We start from the raw sequence: 13,971 nt of genomic DNA on the forward strand, positions 1-13,971 counted from the left end.
CATATTCAAGTCAAAATCATGTTTGGGTTGTGAAGAGTACTCAAGGGATCGCTCCAATTTGGGTTGATGTATGGCGCCGGGACATGACACTTGAGGTTGGCGATGAGCGAGTGGAGGTTGAGCCTAGCATCTGGGTTGATGGCGTGAGGTACACTGAGGTCCGAGCATATTCGACTCAAGATCATGTTGGGGTTTTGAAGAATATTTGTGAGATTGATTCTAATTGGGTTGATACGTGTCGTCGGGACATTCAATTCGAGGTAGGCCAAGAGCGGAAGAAGATTGTGTTGATTCCTCAAGTTCGTGATGGGGAGATCAAGAGGATCCATGGGTGGTCCGTGCAACCAAATGAGGGGCGTTGGAAGATCATCCAAGCATTTATTGGGAAGTGGTTTGACAAGCTTCGCCAAGACATACCATTCGATGTTGGTAGAGCATCCGATATTGGTGGAGATTGGGAGATGAGTACCACGGAAGATGAAGTCCGGGGTGAGGCACTTGTGGAGATATGGGAAAAAGCTCGTGAGGAGAAGGTGAGTCCGGCAATATTTGGAGTGGACTCCTTGAGTTCATCTCGAACAACACCTTGGTTCGATTTGAGGGCTTGGGTCCGTTCACAACGAAGACGTCTCATCAATATGTGGCAAGCAACTTGGGGTCAAGTTCTTTTTAAGAGAGAGTGTATGATGCGGGGCATCTTTCCCTAGGATCGGGTCCGGACGAGGGAAGTCGGAGGAAGAATCAAGCACGAGCAACAAGCGAGTAAGGAGGCCAAAACTGTGTCACACAATAAGTGGGGCACGCTCCGCGTGGTCTATTACACGCTCCGCGTACTTGAGGGTTTGATCTAGAGAAAAGTCCAGGAGGTCATCCACGCGGGGCTTAGATCAGGCACGCTCCGCGTAGAGTTAAAACACGCTCCGCGTGTAAGAAGAAATGATCCGGAGGGAGCTCAACAGCCAAGGCACGCCCCGCGTGCCTTCAGCTTAAGGAACTTGCTCCTTACTCCAGCTTCCTCCCTATTGACAATCTTGCCACTCCTTATTTACACCTTTGCCACTCTCTTATTACAACCATGTCACTCCCTATTTACCATCCATGCCACCCCTTTATATTTCACCCATTTACCCCTTATCTTTATGTTCTAATTAGCTATGTAATTTGCCCTTTATGTAATTTGGCAATTAGGGTTTTTGAGATGATATAAATTCATCTCTTTCTCTTTGTAATGCTTTAACTTTTTATCAATCAAATTATAAACTTCTTTGTGAAGCTTTGTTAAGGTTCTACCTTCAACAATGAAGATTTTATTATTCCTATGGATTTAGTCCATGAAATTGGGATCCACTCCTTCTAGTTTAGCTAGAGAAGAACATCTTTGTTAGTTTATGATTAAAACTAACACGTCACGAAACCGATCCGTATCATAAACGTGAATTTTTTTAAAATAAAATAAAACAAAAAATATGCCGTATTTTGTACGAGTTGGAAAAAAATTCAAATATTTCACCAAATTTAAAAATATTAATCTTTAATTCTATTATTAAATCATAAAAAATATGAAATCTTTTTTTAGAATCAACTTACGTGCAACTGGTGTAGAATAAGTAACATCATTCATGTGTTTTATAATAATGTCTAAATTTGACCCAACTTGTCAACTTTAGAGGTAAAATTGCTATTGACTGCCAACATTAAAGATAAAATTACACTATTTTAAACGTTAATGATAAAATTGCTCATATCTATAAACGTTACTGATATTTTTACATCTTATCATTTATATTAAATAAGCATAAAGTGAGATTACTTTTTCTGAGTTCATCTAATATATATATATACGTCCCATGCTTTTGAAATTATTCGATGAAATCTTGAATAGCTATTCACATTGAAAATTCAGAATTTCAAACTATAACTTTAAGTATTTATTTTAAAAAAAATACATATATTCGATGCACTTTATTTAGTTTTAAAAATACATATTATTTGTATTAATCATCTACTGTATTTGTTAAAATTATAAAATTGTTCTTTCTAAAATATTTAAGAAGAGGAATAATGGACTCCGTTTTTATTTTTTCCTTCTATTTTTCCGTAAGTAAATAATAATGTAAAGGTTGATTAAAAAAAAAAATAATAATAATAATAATGTAAAGGTTGATTATGTCAAAAAAAAAAATGAAAATTTAAACTGAAAATTAGATCAAACCGTTAGATATTTTATTTAAAAAATGATATCAAATTAATGTAGCTAGCATATGCCAGCAATGTTAATTAAATTTATAATGCCTTTTTGTTGATATGTGTCATCAGTAGCAATTAAGCAGCAGTTAGGAGAGGGATATGTTTTAACGGTTAGATGCCTTAACTATTAGCAATCTGACGTTTGTTATATCACACCCAATATTTATATTTTTTAAATTCAAATAAAATGTTTCTTGCTGATTTCAGAAACTAAATAAATAATAATTTATAACAGACTTTTGATTCTTCAAACTAAGTTCAATCTAATATTTTATTTGTTTCCTTTCCACATAATTGGACCAACCAATAACTATCTACATATTTAAAAATAAAATAAAACTATCTACATATTTATTAATCCTATCATTATATTTTTCCAATATGCAGGAAGCTGAACTTCAACCCCCCTTGTGTGAAAATATTTAATTTTTAATGAATTTTGGGGAATTCAATTCTATTTTCACATGAATTTATCTATGAAATAAATTTATCTGACACAATTTTAAATTATCAGAAAATTCTAATTGAATTCAGTGTTGATAAGATACATATAAAAAAACAGAGAATCCAATGTATTTCTTAAAAAAAAAAGATCATTTGAAGGAATTATAGATTATGAGGAATGCAAATTGAATTATTTTTTGGAAGCTTAGATTCCACAATAATGGAAATAAATGTAACGTTAAAAGAAAAGAAAATGATTAGAAAAAAGAAGGGTTATGAAGAACACCCAAAAATAGGCTGGCGTTGTTGGGCATAACAAGGATTATAAGGCAAGCACTAATTTCAGAATTAATTAAAATTTAAAATAAGGTATGCACATGATGGGGTCTCCAACTTTCTATATCCCCACGTGAAATTCCATCCATAGACACGTGCTTCCCTCAGACCTTCTCTCTTTTTTTTATTTTTTATTTTTCTTTAAAGAAGAAATACATTTTACGTTTTTCTCAAAATTAAAAAAAAAAAAAAAAAAAAGTGTGCTTGCATTCCTTCCCCCAATCATCAGCTTCCACTAAAATCATTGGTCAATTTTTTTTTATATATATAAATAGCACAAATATCCCTTCTATATTGGCTATAACATGGTATGAATTTCCCAGCATTACATATTCATTTAAAATTTCAAAGTTACATCCAAAAATGTTAATCATAAAAACCATAATTAATTAGGATTTGAAATTTTGGTGGTGCGATTTTTGATGTTAGAATTATCCATAAATTAAGTTAAGGATAATCTTACAGACATGTAAATGAGCAAATTAAGGTTAAAGCCCTACAAAAATATAGTACTCCACATTCAGAGAACTTATCCAATTATCTGTTTTAATTTTTCCTTTAAAAAGAGGTAAGAATCTTTAGGAATTGGCGTCATAGAAATGCTTCCTTGGATACAAACATGTCTAGAGAATGGGAGCGTCTGCCACTAATCCATACTTTAATCACTATTATTATTATTATTTGTTTAATCCCATTATGCTTTATTATTATTATTTCTTCATATCTGGCATTTTTAGTGGGTGCTTTCATGCTCATTTTATACATTTCATTCAATAATTCTCTTGCATTATTTCTCATTATACTAATTAATTACAAATTAAGGTTTTTATTTCTTATCAGGTTGGCTACCTCCAGCTTTGTTGCTTCTATTTAATTAACTAAGCATGTTCCTGCTGCATAATTATATTAGCTGCAATTTTTTTTGTGTGTGAAAAGAAATTAGTTGCAATTAAAGACTGTTTACGAATTACAAAAATTATTCATGACAAGTTTTAGTTTAAGTTATTTTTGTAATTATTCATGACAGGTTTTAGTTTAAGTTATTTTTAATTTATGTGGCGACATGTGTCAAACATATTGTGAGGTGTTGTTAACGTGACAACCACAATAATTTTTTGGTGGTTCAGATTGTCGGATCCGACCATGATAATTTTATGGACATAAATTTACTAATTTAGAGATTTTATTGGGTGAAAAAGTTAAAGTTAGTTATAACAGATGCATAAAACTCCTAATTTAGTCAACATATAAAGTTTTTACCCTATGTATGATATGTTATTGCATAATTAAAGGAAGAAAGAAAATTTGAAAAGTCAACCTCCATAAAATCAAACTAAAACCTAATTAGAAACATTTAATCAAATTCGTCCCTTTTAAAAGTCAACCTCCATAAAAATACATATATATTAATAATTGTGCATAAGTACTAAGGAATGACAATAATAGGCAGTTAGGTAGGAGATATTGGAACCTATATACTATATAGTCATATCAAGCTTCACATGTAATTATCAAAATATACCACAAAAATAAAACTTATTGTTTTGTGTATTTGTAAATAATTTTTTATAGTTTAAATTTTTTATAGATTCTGCTTCAAAAAAAAAGATTTTATAAATTCGATACGAGCTTTTTCTTCATTTGTAAAAAAAAAATCGTTAAAATTGTTCAAACGTATCTATGGGACAAAAACATACATAATAATATTAGCGGTTTTTTTCAATATTTATACCCCTATTAACATATAAAAACATGATAAAATAACTAAAAAGTTCTTGTTTAATAGTGATTTTAGTGAAAAGACAAATTGTAAAAGGAATATTATAATTGTAAAACTTTACATTACAAGAACATCTTTACAAATGCTCTAAATTACAAAGTTTACTTTTATATTTATTCTTATATTACATTCGATATATAATTTCAGAATGTTACTATAACAGTGATCGACCAATCATTGAGCCATGTAAATACAAATCTTTCTTAATTCGAGTATCTAATGACACATGTCATCGATCCAAGAAGAAGATAAAGATCATGGATAGAAAAAATCTAGGGGTCTATCTTTGTCATTTTTTTTTTTTAAATCGGTAACTTTTTGTACATCTGTTTTTCTCATTCCTTTTGCATGATATTATCATACTTATACTCACTTGTTAAAGCCAAGGTCGTTTAGGGTTCATCTAGACGTTCGAAATTGAGAATTTGTCTCGATTTTCTCCAATTAGTCCATCTTAGCATTTTTTTAGCCTATATACTATTTTTAGCCATTCGGCCTTTGCCTAGACGTCGCTTAGGTGCCTAAGCGACAATGAACAAAATTGTTTTTTCCTTTATTATAATTCACTTTTGAACATTATCGCATAATTATTGGTGCATTATATTTATTATTTTCGGATATTTTTATTTAATTGTGGTCTCTACTTGTTTTTTTGTTATGGAGTAAGACTTCAAGGACATTGTTCATAACTTCTGGTGAATTCTATAAACTTGTGAACATTATATTTTATTTTTTTAGATGTTTCAATGATATCGTTGTTGGAATACTTATGTTTATACATTTTAAAGATATATGCTACAAATATACAATGTTTTTCTATATTACATAATTTTATATTATTATTTATAGATAGTATAATACATATTTTATTTAATATATATAACTATTTGTTGATTAACAAATAAAAATTATAGACATACAAATCTGATTAATCTCCGACTAATTCTCAATTAATCTTTAAGGGTCATGTCCATCCCACTAGCGTCTATAACATTTTTTACATCCTTACTTATACCTATATACACAAACACACACACACACACACACACATATATATATATATATATATATATATATATATATAGAGAGAGAAGAGATCCAGTGTGACAATTTTTTTATGATGAGACAAGTCTTATAGTGTGACAAGAATCAATTTCGTAATTAAGTAGGGGAAGGTAGCAAATTTGTAAATAAAATGAAATAGAAAATTGTTTTATTTTTTTTCTTTAAAATGCATTTTCCTGACTTTTCGAACCTTGTTTTTCAAAAAAAAAATTATACCGCTGGACTCGTCTTAATTAGAAGGTCATTTTAAGATCCCAGAAGCTCGGGTAAAAAATTTCTGGTGAACGGAATCCGGCGATCTGTTTTTCTGTGAGAAATAAATGCCCAGAAAATTTTCAAAAAATTCCAGAAAATGTAAAATATTATTCTCATAAACTTTAATTGTTGACTCAAAGTGAGATTCCTTAGGTTTAGTCCCAAATCAACGGAATCCGGCGATTAGGTGGGCATTTTCCGGTGAGAAACCCGAAAGTGCCCAGAAAATTCTCAAAAAATTTCAGAAAATATAAAATATTATTCGGAGAAACTTTAATGCTTGAGTCGAAATAGGATTTCTTACGGTTTAGTCCCAATAAAACTTTTTCCTTAATTTTATTCATTTTACATGATTCAACAATTTATTGAGTCAAAACCGTAAGGAATCTCGTTTTGAGCAAAGAATTAAAGATTTCTTAAAATGATGTTTTACATATTTTGAAATATTTTGATAATTTTCTAGATACTTTTTTGTTATACCTTTCAGCACTATGTGTTGGAATATTTTGTTAAAACAATATAACAATTTTGTTGGAGCAATATAAATATTATGTTGGAACAATATAACTATTATGTTGGAACAATTGGTATAAAGATTTATTCTGTTGGAATAATATAAGAATTATAATTATTTTCTAAATAATATAACTGATACAAATTTAAAGATACTAAATTAAATACTAAAAAACAAAAATGAAATTGAAGACGATAGATAATAAAATTGATTTGGAACAATTGGTAAACTGATTTATTATATTGGAACAATATAAGTATTATACTGGAATAATATAACTATTTTATTGGAAAAATTGGTACGCTGATTTATTCTGTTGGAACAATATAAGTATTATGTTCGAACAAATGGTATACTGATTTGGAACAATTTCGTACACTGTCGGAACAATATAAGTAAGATAAAAAATGTATTTAGAAAATTATCGAAAAATTCCAAAACATGTAAAACATCATTTTAAGAAACTTTAATTCTTAGTTCAAGGAGATATTCCGTAAGGTTTTGACCCAACAAATTATTGAAGCATGTAAAATAGATAAAATTAAGGAAAAACTTTTATTGGGACTAAACTGTAAGAAATCTCGCTTCGACCCAAGAATTAAAGTTTCTGAGAATAATATTTTACATTTTCTAAAATTTTTTAAGAGTTTTTTGGGTACTTTTTTCTTACCGAAAAACGCCTACCTGGATTCCGCTCACCGGAATTTTTAGCAAACTGATTTGGAACAATTGGTAAACTGATTTATTATGTTGGAACAATATAAGTATTATACTAGAATAATATAACTATTTTATTTAAAAAATTGGCACGCTGATTTATTCTATTAGAACAATATAAGTATTATGTTGGAACAAATTGTACACTAGTCTGGAACAATTTCGTACACTGTCGGAACAATATAAGTCGGATAAAAAAAAGTGTTCAAAAAATTATCAAAAAATTTTAAAACATGTAAAACATCATTTTAAGAAACTTTAATTCTTGGCTCAAAGCGACATTCCTTATGGTTTTGATCCAACAAATTGTTGAAGCATGTAAAATAGATAAAAATAAGGAAAAAAATTTATTGGGACTAAACTATAAGACATCTCGCTTCGATCCAAGAATTAAAGTTTCTCAGAATAATATTTTATATTTTCTGGAATGTTTTGAGAATTGTCTGGGCATTTTATTTCTCACCAAAAAATGCACACCCGGATTCCGTTCATCGGAATTTTTTTTACCTGACCTTCAGGGATCTCAAAATGACCGTCTAATTTAGACGAGTCTAATAGTATAAAAAAATTTCTAAAAACGATGTTAAAAAGGTCGGGAAAATATATTTTAAAGAAAAGAAATAAAACAATTTTCTCCATCCTCTCTTTTCTTTTATTTACAAATTTGCCTCCTTGCCTTTTTCAATTATCATCAAAACTATGTAATTTTATTATGTCACACAATAAGTTCATTGCCACACCTATACCTTTTATATATATATATATATATAGAGAGAGAGCTCACATTTGAGTTAACAATTTGTTGAATAAAAATAGAGTAAGACTTTCATCTCTCAAAACTTAACATAGTATGAGAGAATTAAATTGTCCATTTCTTATTTTCTCTTATTCCTTCCTTCTTCCTTTAAACTTTCAAGACAACAGTCAGACCTCCTTTAAAGTGGGAGGACACTCCTTTAAGCTGTTACTTCCTACCGCCTAATGAGAATGTCTCATTAGTTTTAGTTACCTCCATATTAACTAGATCTAAATACCGCCAATGGGCACAATGCATAATAATGCTTCAATTTTGAAAAATAAGTATTAATTTATTGATGGATGATATGTGTATATTATACTTATTTTTACCCCTTAATTCTCATGATTTAATTGGATAATTAAGCTATTAATGGGAATTTTAAGTGATTTTTCTATAGATTGAAGAAAGAGGGCCTTGGTAGATCACTTGTGCTTAATTGGAGTGAAATTGATATTTTGGAGGAACAAAAAGACCAAAATGGAAAACCAAGGTTCAAAGAGGTATTTGGAGAAAAACATATTCTGCTTGTTCAAGGGTCACTGCCTGTTCAGTGGAAGAGCTCATGCTGTGCACAAGGAGAAGAACAACCAAGAATGAGTGAGAACAACTATTCGGATGAAAGATGAACCAAAAAATGTGGATTATCACTCCTTGATTTATTAAAGATCATTCCTGAAGGAGAAATTAAATTTGCTGCAGAACATCCATGATTGTGGAAGAAAATAATAAAGCATGGGTTGTCTGACTGTTCAACAGACTGCTCTCTGTCTGTCAGAACAGTCTGGCAGACCATATCTTCAATATTTTAATGTATCTAGAACAATGATTTCTGCTGGATTTTTAGGCTATTTAAAGAGCCTTCTTTTATATTTTTGATTCATTCAGATTTTAGATCTGAATCATTCGGGTGTAATTTTGTTTCTTGTTCTTTTAATGCATTGTTTGTTCTTCTTTATTAGTTTTGTCTTACTTCATTTAATTATGAGTAAGTAATTTAATTAACAGGTATGCAGCTGTCCAGGAACAGGTAAAGGAGCAGGTTTACTTCCCTCTAAATTCATTAAGTATACTTAGCTTGGCTGTTCAGTGAGTAATTAGCGTTAAATAGGAGTAGCTAACCTGTTTCTAAGCAGAGAAATCACGAGGAGACTCTCTTTGCAAAGCTGAACTTTCATTGAGCACATTTAATTATGAAACGGAGACGTAATTAATTAAATGTTAAGGGTTTTAATTGTTCAAATTAAATGCTTTCCTGTTCTTAAAGCTTAAAAATATATTAATCTTAAGGAGACTTATTTTGATTGTTTTTAAAGAATGTTGGGAACAAGGGAGACCTGACTCAACCGATTTTCGTGAGAGATACCCTAAGCCAAAGTTGTTTCTACTTAATGAACAAGGAGTGGAGTGCTTGTTCACTACCATTTCTAGGCATGATGTCTGCCTGTTCTTCCCAAATCTGTAATTAAACTTCTTTTTAACTTGTTTTATCATTTTATTTTGTCAAATCAAACTCAACTCAATTTAAGTGATCGGTTACCTTTAAACTTGACTGTGCTCATCCTTTTAAGTAATCATATTCAACTGTTTTATCTCTGTGGAGATGATAATTTACTTACACTTTATTACTTGTACCTAGTGCACTTGCTAGTGTTCACATTTTAGGACAACAATGGATCAATTGAATCACTAACAATCACTGATCTTCTACACAAGACCTGATAGAGATACAATTCCATAGTCTTATTTTGGATCATGCATGTTGTTTCATCTTTTATAGGCTAGAGCATAATTTTGTTTGATATTGCAAGTGCAACATGAAGATATCTCAAGGATGGATTATCTTAAGGTGACAATATCACAATTTTAGAGCTCTGGGAAAAAATCGATCATTCGGGCAAGGTTCTCTCTCAATCTTTGAGTATTGCACTCAAATGAAAATTATGTGTGATGAATTGCTTAATTTTCGACCTCTCATTACTTCTACTTGTGATCCATCATGCAATTGTGGGGAAATAAAAAAAATTCAGGGTATATCTTGACTCAGATAAGCTCATTAACTTCTTAAGAGGACTAAATAGAAATTTAACCATAGTATGTTCCCGAATTCTTTCCATGGAACGATAACCATCCATCAATCATGGTTTTAATCTCACCATCCAACATAAGCGGTAAACCAACTCCAACAATGCCTCACCTACTATAATTGAACCCACGATATTTGGAGCAACTTGCATAAAAAAATTATAATTACAAACCTCAAAAATATTCAAATACACAATACAACTTAAACGAGAAAAAAATGAGCTCTAACAAAAAAAATTACACGTTGATACAGATCGTTTTCAGATGAGTTAATTTTAATCTTAAATCAATAAAGAGGGTTCATCCTTAACTAAACTAGAAAGAGTTAATCTCGGATTTCACGGACTAAATCCGTAGGAAATAGAAATTCCTCATTATTGAAGGTATGAAAACCCTAACAAGCTTCAAGCAGAAGACTATAATATTTTTTATTGATTAAAAGTAAATTGATTATAAAGAAAGAGATAAATTTATATCATTTCAAAACCTAGTTGGCAAATTACATAACTAATTAAAAAGGTAAAGATAAGGGTAACATTGGTTAAAGGTAAAGGGGTGGCAAAGTTGTAAATAATGTAATGACATGAGTTGTAAATAAGGGATGACAAACTGGTAATTAGGGTGGAGTTGGAGTGAGGGGCAAGGCTGATTTGTAAGGATTTTTAAAGAGCTCACTCTGCGAGTTGGAATAGCCACACAGCGAGTGAGATTCATATCAAAATTCCACGTGGCGAGTAGGATGCATGCTGAAACTTTTGATGCCATTTTAATTATCCACTCGGTGAGTGGGAATAGCCACACGCCAAGTGGGATCTATATCTCACACAAAAGCCTCATCTTTGGCCCTGGTGGGTTGCCGTTTTGGTCTGTCTTCTTCAACCACTAATCTCCTCTCGCCTAGTAGACTAGAGTCCGCATCATTCACTCCCTCTTGAAAGAACTTGACCTCAAGTTACTTGTTGAGTATGGAAGAAACTCGTTAATCTTGAGCGAACTCAAAGCTCTCAAATCGAACCAAGGTGTTGTTCGAAATGAGTTTAAGAAGCCCATTACACAAGCTTCCAGATTCACCTTCTTCAAACGAACTTCATACCATATTTCAACTTGTGACTTACCCTGGTTATCCTCCTCATTGACATTCATCTTCCACTTTCTACCGGCATCAAATGAGATATCTCGACGAAGCTTGTTGAACCATTCCCCAATAAGATCTTGCATTCTCTTCCGACTTCCCGCGATATGTCGAATGGACCAGCCCTGAACCTCCTTGGTCTCCACTCCACTAACTTGAAGACTAGTCACTACCTTCTTTTGCTCATAGCATACCACAAATGGAATGACATATCAACCCAATTTGGAGCGATCTCATCAGTACTCTTTAAAACCCCAATATGAACTTGAGTTGAATATCCCCAGACTTCCTTATCACTCACTTTACTAACTCGACTACTATGCTCAACCTATACTCGCCCATTACCGACATCGAATGGAATATCCTAGCGGCACTTGTCAACCCACTTCATAGTGATCCCAAGAACACTCATATTAATTCCTCCCTTGTCTTGGGCTAAAACTCTCGGGACTTCTAGACTCGCCTCTTCACTAACTTAGCCATTATCCTGCAAATCTTGAATTTCGTCCATCTTCTCTATATCACCGGGATGCCATTCCTATTCACCAAATACTCCATAAATCTCACACTCTCATAGACCTCTCATAGGATGGATTCTTCCTCAATAAATACAATATAGCTCCCAACACATATATCTCAACAAGGCATAAAAGAATACGTTTATTTTTGCAAGTCGGCGACTTTATTCATTTGCATCATGCATGTCCCAAGAGTCTTAGTTCTATCAAGAGACGTCACAAGGTACCTTCATCCTCCTCCTTAGAGTTCGATTTACCCTATGTAAGACTAGGTGTAATATCTCTCGGATCTTATGCTATGTCATATGGTAGTTTCCTAATGGTGGAAGCCCTTTAGGTTGCTTATTGAAAGACACGTACTTGTCACCTTCGGACATTTGTTCAACTTCCCCATTGTCAACATTTCTCTTTCCCTTCTTAACCTATTTCTCCTCTTTGGATTTGGCTCCTTTATGAGAGAGGCTAGGTAAATCATCCACAGAACCCAAGTCATTATAATGCGATGTCTTTTCCTAAGGTGAGAGCTCTTGAGGTTTCTCTAATAAGGTAACCTCATTGATATATTCGGACATTGGTGCAACTCCTATCGGGTTAGTCTCTCCCATTCTACCGATGCACCTATTCACATTCAACTCCCGAGTTGGACAAGCACTCATGGTTGCCTTCTTTTTCTCCCTAGATGAACTCTTCAAGGGTGTAAGGATGTACTTGATATGGTGTAGGTGTTCATTCTTCTTGCATATGAGACATCACAATCAATTCATCGTGGAATTTCTAAGAGCACGTTATAAGCATCCATCTCCATAACATCACATATAGCTTCATCTCATAAGCCCCAATGGCGAAAGGAATCTTACACTGGTAAGTAACTCGAAGCTTCTCCACCTCTTTGACCCAACCAATGTGACCAAGACTAAGATGTGGCTCGAGAACCAAACTAAACTTACTCAAGACGGGTCGACTAATGATATTCACTTGGCTTCCTCCGTCAATTTTATCACCTCACATTTCTTCCCAATAACTAAGCACCGAGTTCTAAATAATTGATATCATGGATCATGTTCCTCTTGACTAGACATGAGCACCCTCATCACCAAATACACATTTCGCTCATCACCATCATAATCACCTTCATAGGTATCTTCATTTTGGCCCACTCAACATCCTTTAACCCATCATCATAATGGAATCTATATTCATCATCTTCATAAGTACCTTCATATTGATTCCACTCAATGTTCCAAACCTCACTCTCATCATAATAGACCACATCTTCATCATCTTTATAGGCGACCGTATTTTGGTTCCACTCAATATTCCAACGCTTATTCTCATCATGGTAAAACCCATCTTTGTCATCTTTATTTATGACCCCGTGTTGGTCCTACCCAACATTCTGAATCTCATCTTCATCACGGTAAACTCCATCATATTCATTATAATCAAATTCATTTGCATTATGATAAAAGTCACCATCCTCATATATTTCATCATTGGAAGCGTTCTCTCTCTCTCTCTCTCTCTCTCTCTTCAACACCATCCTCGAATTCACTCTCATAATAGCCAAGCTCATCATTTCTTTCTAGCTCATTCTCAGATTGGTTCTCCTCTTCATCAATCTTCTCTTCTAGCTCATATTCTTTATGATCATACTCAAATTCATTTCCCTCTTTGTCAATAATCCATCCTTTCCCATGAACTCTTGTTCCCATTCGCTCTTCCTCATAATTCAAACCGATTAATTCACTTGCCAAGTTGCCTGACTCAAGTAACATGCTACATCCCAACATGGTTGAACCACCAACATCTCTCCCATCATCATAGCCATCAATCTCCACACACAATGTGATTGTTGGGGTTTAGTGTCCTATAGTCAATTGTTCTAGGATATAAACCAGTTGTAAATGAATTGTTCTTTTATATCATTTGTTTTAATAAGATATGGTTTTCAACTATATAAAGGCAATTACTTTTAAGAACTAAATAAGTCTAATAAAAGGAAATCCCTGAGTTTATTTAAAGTAATTATAAAGTGTTCATACAAGCATAAAGTGAGACAAAATATTATAATAAACTAATAAA

This window comes from Euphorbia lathyris, chromosome 2 (genome assembly GCF_963576675.1).
Source record: "Euphorbia lathyris chromosome 2, ddEupLath1.1, whole genome shotgun sequence".
Lineage (NCBI taxonomy): Eukaryota > Viridiplantae > Streptophyta > Magnoliopsida > Malpighiales > Euphorbiaceae > Euphorbia > Euphorbia lathyris.